The sequence below is a fragment of the Amphiura filiformis genome, chromosome 16 (assembly GCF_039555335.1).
Source record: "Amphiura filiformis chromosome 16, Afil_fr2py, whole genome shotgun sequence".
In the NCBI taxonomy this organism is placed as follows: domain Eukaryota; kingdom Metazoa; phylum Echinodermata; class Ophiuroidea; order Amphilepidida; family Amphiuridae; genus Amphiura; species Amphiura filiformis.
The window spans coordinates 16,623,046-16,631,324 of record NC_092643.1 but is presented as its reverse complement, the minus strand read 5'-3'; positions in this window follow the sequence as shown (position 1 = coordinate 16,631,324).

Here is an 8,279-nt window from a genome sequence, read left to right as displayed (position 1 = left end):
CAAAAAATGGGGTGAGAGGAGATTGAAAAATCCCGTCACCCATGGATTAAAAGTTCTTCATTATGAATGACACAAAAATCGAACTTTTCACTGTCATTTTGCTTGATTGGTCACATTTGGGATAAATCTGTTATAGTCACTACATACAATTCTTTATTCTTACTGATTTTAATACATTTAGTTACATTACATGTGAAATAATCACTCTATGAGTCTGTACACTATATGAGTCCAAATAACATTCAATGCTGACTATACCATCATTGCCATGGCAGTGACGTCAATGCGCATTTCATTGGGCGTAGCTTCAAATAGTTAGCATTCACTCAAAGCACTGGCATACACACACGCACTTGCTTAAAGACACCACATAGATGGGGGAGCGAAAAAGATGCCTTAATGCATTAACATCACTGCCAAATCAGGGTGAAAATGGTATAGAATAGATTATTGTACCATCTTGGAAGTTAAATAATGTCGTAAAAAGACATATTTCATTTAAAATACTGAGCTGCCTCAGGAGCTCTGTGCTCATATTTTATTCTATGAGCCAGCACTCATTGCTGAAGCTAATTATTAACTGATGATAAATTTGATTTATCTAATTTATGTATTAATATTTTCAGTGCATATTTTCTTTTATATATTATGTATATGTACAATGTCATTTTAATATCACCATCATGTGTATGTACCTTTGTACATATCTGGTAATACCGTAAACGTTCGCCTAATGGCGCACCTGGGCTCCTTTGCATTGGGGTAAATTTCATGCACAAATAGAGAGCTCCCTCCTCTAAAAATTCCAACAAGAATTAAGTGTATGTGCCCTTAATAGTTGCTGGTGGGAATTTTATGGGAGGGCACTTTTAGTTTGTGTCTAAAATTTAAGTTAAGGGATCCCATAGCGCCATTAGGCAAACATTTACGGTATACATTTTCTGTTTGCACATATTAAACCTTAAATACTTTGTATTGAAAGAAAATCCATATTAAACAAATTCAATATTAAAAATAAAAATACTTCATACTTGATTGCAAAGTTCTTACCAAATGTTCATGACTAACAGACACTGATACAGAAATGAATGGTTTTTGAATATAGTACATGTAGTTATTACACCTACTCGGATGAGTAGGCTGTATTGGCTAAATAATTAACTCATATTATTTCTTAAATTTAGCTGCAACATGAAATTTGTTTTTTCTATCAGATTTACACTCGATTGTACTTCTTTACAAGTTTACATTGAAAAGAAGCACATATTCAAAGCAAATTCACTAATAATCTAATACTAGTAATATACACAAGTTAAAGAAACAAGTCTTTTTTTTCCCAATATACAATACATTGCATGCATACTTGATAACTAGTGGCAGCATTATAATAAAGCAGGTTTCCAATTGCAACGTTTTCTTTCCTTTCCTTTCAGATATACACTAGATTCTACTTATTTCTTTAGTGAATAAGTAGCACATTATAAGTAAAAAATAATAAACTAATACTATACCTTATACAAGTTCAAGAACAAAAGGTATTTCTTGGACTTGTAGAGTATTATGTGAAATGTGCTTATTCTCTTTCATGTATTACTATTATACCTCTGTATTTATTTTGTAATATTTTCTGTTTGTGCAAACATGAACCTCTGTACTTTTGTATTGAAATAGTATTCAGATTAAAGATTGATTAAAAATAAATAATAGGTACTTGATTGTAAAGTTCTTACCAAATTTTAATGACTATCAGACACTGATTACATCATTAAAATGTAAAATATATGAATAATTGCAACAAATTGCAACAAAAATAAAAGTTTTTTTCTTTCAGAGTTCACTAGAATGTATTTCTTTACAAGTTAAATTGAAAAGAAGCACACCATATTCGAAACATAATACACTAACAATATACACAAGTTAAAGAAACAAAAACCACTTTTTTTTTCAATATACAATACATTGCATGCGGTACTTAAAGCCATATTATAACATTTGCTGAGGAGAACGCCCTCAAAACATTTTTTAATTCTGGTTTTTACAGGATTGTGATGTTCTTTAGTAAATAAATCAAGACTTTAGGTGCTGTAGTTTTGTCAAAATCCGAGATTTTTAATAAAACGCCAGAACCGTCGTTTTATTATTACGATGGAAATTTTTAACATGCATTGGCGCTAGTAGTAAATTCCAATTTTCTTTGCTTTACCTCACTTGTTCGGTTTTATTAAAAGGGGACATATCTGACAGTAAAAGCTAACATTTTATGGAAAATAAATACTAATCGATTTTTACAGAAATGTTATAATATGGCTTTAATTGTTAATAACTAGTGGCAGCATTATAATAAAGGCAGGTTAACTGTCCATTGCAACATTTTCTTTCCTTTCAGATTTACACTAGATTCTACTTAATTCTTTAGTGAATAAGTGGTACACTATAAGTGACGATTATTACATTTTCTTTCCTTTCAGGTTTACACTAGATTCTACTTATTTCTTTAGTGAATAAGTGGTACACTATAAGTGACGATTATTACATTTTCTTTCCTTTCAGGTTTACACTAGATTCTACTTATTTCTTTAGTGAATAAGTGGTACACTATAAGTGACGATTATTACATTTTCTTTCCTTTCAGGTTTACACTAGATTCTACTTATTTCTTTAGTGAATAAGTGGTACACTATAAGTGACGATTATTACATTTTCTTTCCTTTCAGGTTTACACTAGATTCTACTTATTTCTTTAGTGAATAAGTGGTACACTATAAGTGACGATTATTACATTTTCTTTCCTTTCAGGTTTACACTAGATTCTACTTATTTCTTTAGTGAATAAGTGGTACACTATAAGTGACGATTATTACATTTTCTTTCCTTTCAGGTTTACACTAGATTCTACTTATTTCTTTAGTGAATAAGTGGTACACTATAAGTGACGATTATTACATTTTCTTTCCTTTCAGGTTTACACTAGATTCTACTTATTTCTTTAGTGAATAAGTGGTACACTATAAGTGACGATTATTACATTTTCTTTCCTTTCAGGTTTACACTAGATTCTACTTATTTCTTTAGTGAATAAGTGGTACACTATAAGTGACGATTATTACATTTTCTTTCCTTTCAGGTTTACACTAGATTCTACTTATTTCTTTAGTGAATAAGTGGTACACTATAAGTGACGATTATTACATTTTCTTTCCTTTCAGGTTTACACTAGATTCTACTTATTTCTTTAGTGAATAAGTGGTACACTATAAGTGACGATTATTACATTTTCTTTCCTTTCAGATTTACACTAGATTCTACTTATTTCTTTAGTGAATAAGTAGCACATTATAAGTGAAATATAATAAACTAATACTATACCTTGTACAAGTTCAAGAACAAAAGGTATTTCTTGGACTTGTAGAGTATTATGTGAAATGTGCTTATTCTCTTTCATGTAATACTATTATACCTCTGTATTTATTTTGTAATATTTTCTGTTTGTGCAAACATGAACCTCTGTACTTTTGTATTGAAATAGTATTCAGATTAAAGATAGATTAAAAATAAATAATAGGTAATTGATTGCAAAGTTATTAACAAATTTTAATGACTATCAGTATCAGACACTGATTACATCATTAAAATGTAAAATATATGAATAATTGCAACAAAAAATTGTTTTTTCTTTCAGAGTTCACTAGAATGTATTTCTTTACAAGTTAAATTGAAAAGAAGCACACCATATTCGAAACATAATACCCTAACAATATACACAAGTTAAGGGGTACTACACCCATTGATTTTTTTTGCATTTTGTGAAGAAATTACAAAAAAAAATTGGACAAAGTGGTATGCAAAATGAAGGGCAAATCTTCTCGTTTTATTGGTGGCATCGGTATCAACGTAGCTTACATGCTTTTAAAAGTAGAAGCCAAAAGGTGGTACATCACTGATGATTTAAATTCACTTCATTTTGGAAAGCTTACTATCAACGGATTTCGTTAAAATTTTGGATATGTGTTGCTAACATGTTAGGGAAATAAAGTTGATATGTAAAATGGGAATAAGTGGTTCCTGATTTCTTTTATGACTTCATGAACTTGGTGCTCCACAACTATCAAAAAAGGAACTGGTTAAAATGCTTCTATTTTCAATGTTGAGCTATATTTTGTATTTTTAACTTGCGACATTATTTCACTGAAACTTAATTAAGCCACAGGTAACAGGTTACCACAACCATACTACAGCAATGTTGAAAAAATTGTATTTCTTGTCACCTGTACCACCATATTGGGTAGTTTTCCGTAAGCTTAACGTTTGTGATTTTGGTAACTATTTTATATTTATTTGTGAAATCTATCTCAACTAGGCATTCTAAATTGTACTCACCATTTACATCCCAAGTTATATTAGTATATCCACCTTGCACTTCTCGATATATATCCAGTTAAAGACAGAATATCAACATTATTCCTCATTATGATATCACAAACTCTCACATGTGTATTCAAAATTGATGCTTAAATTTGACCTGAACCAATTGACCTATAACCTGACATATGGTGACCTAATAGCCTTTTCTTCTCCTAACAACACATTATAGTATTATTGACTAATGACTATAGATCCATTGTGTAAGTGTTTATATATTTTGCATGCACCACTAGATTTTCTATAGAGAGTATAACAAAGGATTTAATGTATTCTATTCATGTACCCTACTTGAACATGTTGAATAGAATAAATCATGGTTTGTTATGAAACACGCATCTGAGTAACTAGGATACAGTAAACAAAATATATATAGGGCTAAAATGACTTACTACAATTGTTTAAAAGCACTTTTTTTCTACTTTTTTTCATATTTTTATTAATTTCACATGATCCGTGCATATATCGCCTAAAAATAAATGAAAAAATATTTATTTAGACCAATCAAACCAATATATGGGTGTAGTACGCCCTTAAAGAAACAAAAACCTTTTTTTTTTTTAAATATACAATACATTGCATGCATACTTAAAGCCATATTATAACATTTGCTGAGGAGAACGCCCTCAAAAATATTTTAAATTCTGGTTTTTACAGGATTGTGATGTACTTTAGTAAACAAAGATACTCTGCAAAAATCAAGACTTTATGTGCTGTAGTTTTGTCAAAAACCGAGATTTTGAATAAAACGCCAGAACCGTCGTTTTATTATTACGATGGAAATATTAGTCGAACACGTATGCAATAACAGTGTACATACATGGCGTGCGGGTACATACACACATATCAGAAGGTCGTACGGTATTACAACCGCTGGAGTAACATGCATTGGCGCTAGTAGTAAATTCCAATTTTCTTTGCTTTACCTCACTTGTTCGGCTAAAAATTAAAAGGGGACATATGACAGTAAAAGCTAACATTTTATGGAAAATAAATACAAATCGATTTTTACAGAAATGTTATAATATGGCTTTAATTGTTAATAACCAGTGGCAGCATTATAATGGCAGGTTAACTATCCATTGCAACATTTTCTTTCCTTTCAGATTTACACTAGATTCTACTTATTTCTTTAGTGAATAAGTGGCACAGTAATAAGTGACGATTATTACATTTTCTTTCCTTTCAGATTTACACTAGATTCTACTTATTTCTTTAGTGAATAAGTAGCACAGTAATAAGTAAAATATAATAAACTAATACTATACCTTGTACAAGTTCAAGAACAAAAGGTATTTTTTGGACTTGTAGAGTATCAGTGTATTATCTGCAATGTGGTTCTTATTCTGTTATGTGTAATACTATGTATTTTTTGTTTGCACATATTTAAGCCTGGAAACTCTTGGGAAACCAGCACTTTTTTTGCATTGGAAGAGTATATCCAGTTTAGAGATCTATAGATTAATTATTAAAAATAAATACTTTCATGACTAAATTTTCATGACTAACAGACACTGATAATTACTGGCTACAGCACTAAAATATGCAATATTTCTATAATTACAGAAATGAATGTTTTTTCATCAATATACATAATAGTTATTGTTATTAAAGAACATTTCTATAGTGCTCTACAAATAACACGCTTAGTTATTCATGTTATTACACCTACTCAAATGAGTATGCTGCATTGGCTAAATAATTAACTCAATATCAGTTAAATTTTTTTTTTTACACTGAATTGTATTTCTTTACTCTGAAAAGTAGAAGTAGTACACTATATTTAAAGCACAATCAAAAGCGAAGTGGCAGTGTTACAGGAAGGCGTGCCCTTAAGCATTCATTGCAATATATATTTGACCCATCACATCGAAACAGACCACTTCATGGCAAAAATGAAAATGGAGATTTAAACACTAGGATAAACTGCTGTGTTTTAGCTTTAAAATGACACCTAACTTGTTGAAATCAGATACAGTTAAAATGTTTTATGAGGCAAAACAAAATCAAATTTCTTTTTATTTTCTTCATATTTTCTCATCTTCTTTCAATGTTATATGCTAATGAAGCCAGAGTTGTAATTTAGGCGGGCCCGACCCTTTAACTATTCATTACAACATTAGATTTGGTTTTTTAAAAAACTTTTTACATATGGTTCTAATTATTTCTTTACAGTGAATAGGTAGCAAATTATATTCAAAACATAATACACTAAAAATAATACCCTAATACCCTTTGCATCGATCTGCCATCTTGCTCCCAAAATGAGGTGCAAAATGTGATTGTCAGGCTTTGCAAGTAACGGCAAAGCATACACAGTAATTACATAGCGTATGAAACACACCCTTTGAGGGTAAAACCTCATTTTGAGATGGGTGTGCAAAGGATGAACATGGTCAATATAAGTCTTTTAACAAAGTTATATTTTTACAACATAATTATTACATAAAATACAAAGTATAGGCTAAGAATACTATTATATTAATTCCAATAACTGGTTATAAAATAAAATAGAAAATGCATTTGTTAAGTGCATATCCTGATATTAGACTTAGTTCAAAGCTTGATTGTAACACTATACAAAATAAACCCTAAAAACACAGGTTTCTAGCCCTAAAAATTGGCCAAATATCTACATTTAAATTTTATTGCCAGTTAGGTCCAACTACATAATTAGTATATATTTTTCATATTTTTGTAACCATCCATAAAACAATCCCCCCTAAAAATGGAGTCAAAGGTCAATAATACCTGGGTGGGGGTAACCCAGCAAACACAAAACGTTTTCCACATCATTCGCAAAAAGGTTATAAAAGGTTGTCAGAAAACGTTTAAATGTCGGGTTATATAAAGGGTACATTAATGGTATAAAACGTTTTTATAACATTCCAAAAACATTCTTGAAAACATGATACAAAACCACTACAAAACATTCTAAACAAAATATTATTTTGGGGTTGAAAAAATATTTTGCGAACAATGTTTGCCCAAAATATTTTCAATAACGTTTTAAAAACGTTTTCATGACCTTTTTATAATCCGACATTTAAATGTTATTAAAAGGTTTTGAAAAAAACATTTTAAGAACATTTCTGTGTTTGCTGGGTTCAAACATTTTAACATAATGTTATTTAAGTATTGACACAATATTTGGCAAAAATGTATGTAAAAATAGTTTACAATAACATTTTTTGAAAACATTTAAAAATATTGTTGTAGTGTGTTTTCATACAAAACGTTTTAAAATGTTATCATGGCCTTTATACAACCCGACATTTTAATGTTATTAAAACGTTTTTACCTAAACCAAAAGCCAAAATATAACTTATTTAAAACGTTTTTAAAACGTTTTTGTGTTTGCTGGGAACTAACACTTTTTACCTGTGTTTTTGAATGAAGGTCTCCAAAAGTTCACTTAGTGTAAATGAAGAAATTGAGGACCAATCTGATTTTCCATTTTAACAATATATTGACCTTTGAACACATGGTTTATGACATACCATATCACAGTTTATATCATGGTTATGTTATACCCAGCAAACACGAAAACGTTTTAAAAACGTTTTAAATAAGTTATATTTTGGCTTTTGGTTTAGGTAAAAACGTTTTAATAACATTAAAATGTCAGGTTATATAAAGGTCATGATAACGCTTTTAAAACGCTTTTGTATGAAAACACACTACAACAATATTTTTAAATGTTTTCAAAAAATGTTATTGTAAACTATTTTTGCAAACATTTTTGCCAAATATTTTGTCAATACTTAAGGATCCAAAATGAGCGTTTATTGCGCTTTTCGACAGTATTTTTGTGGAACATGAGAGCACCTCAGACCTATCGAATTGCATTCTGAATACGA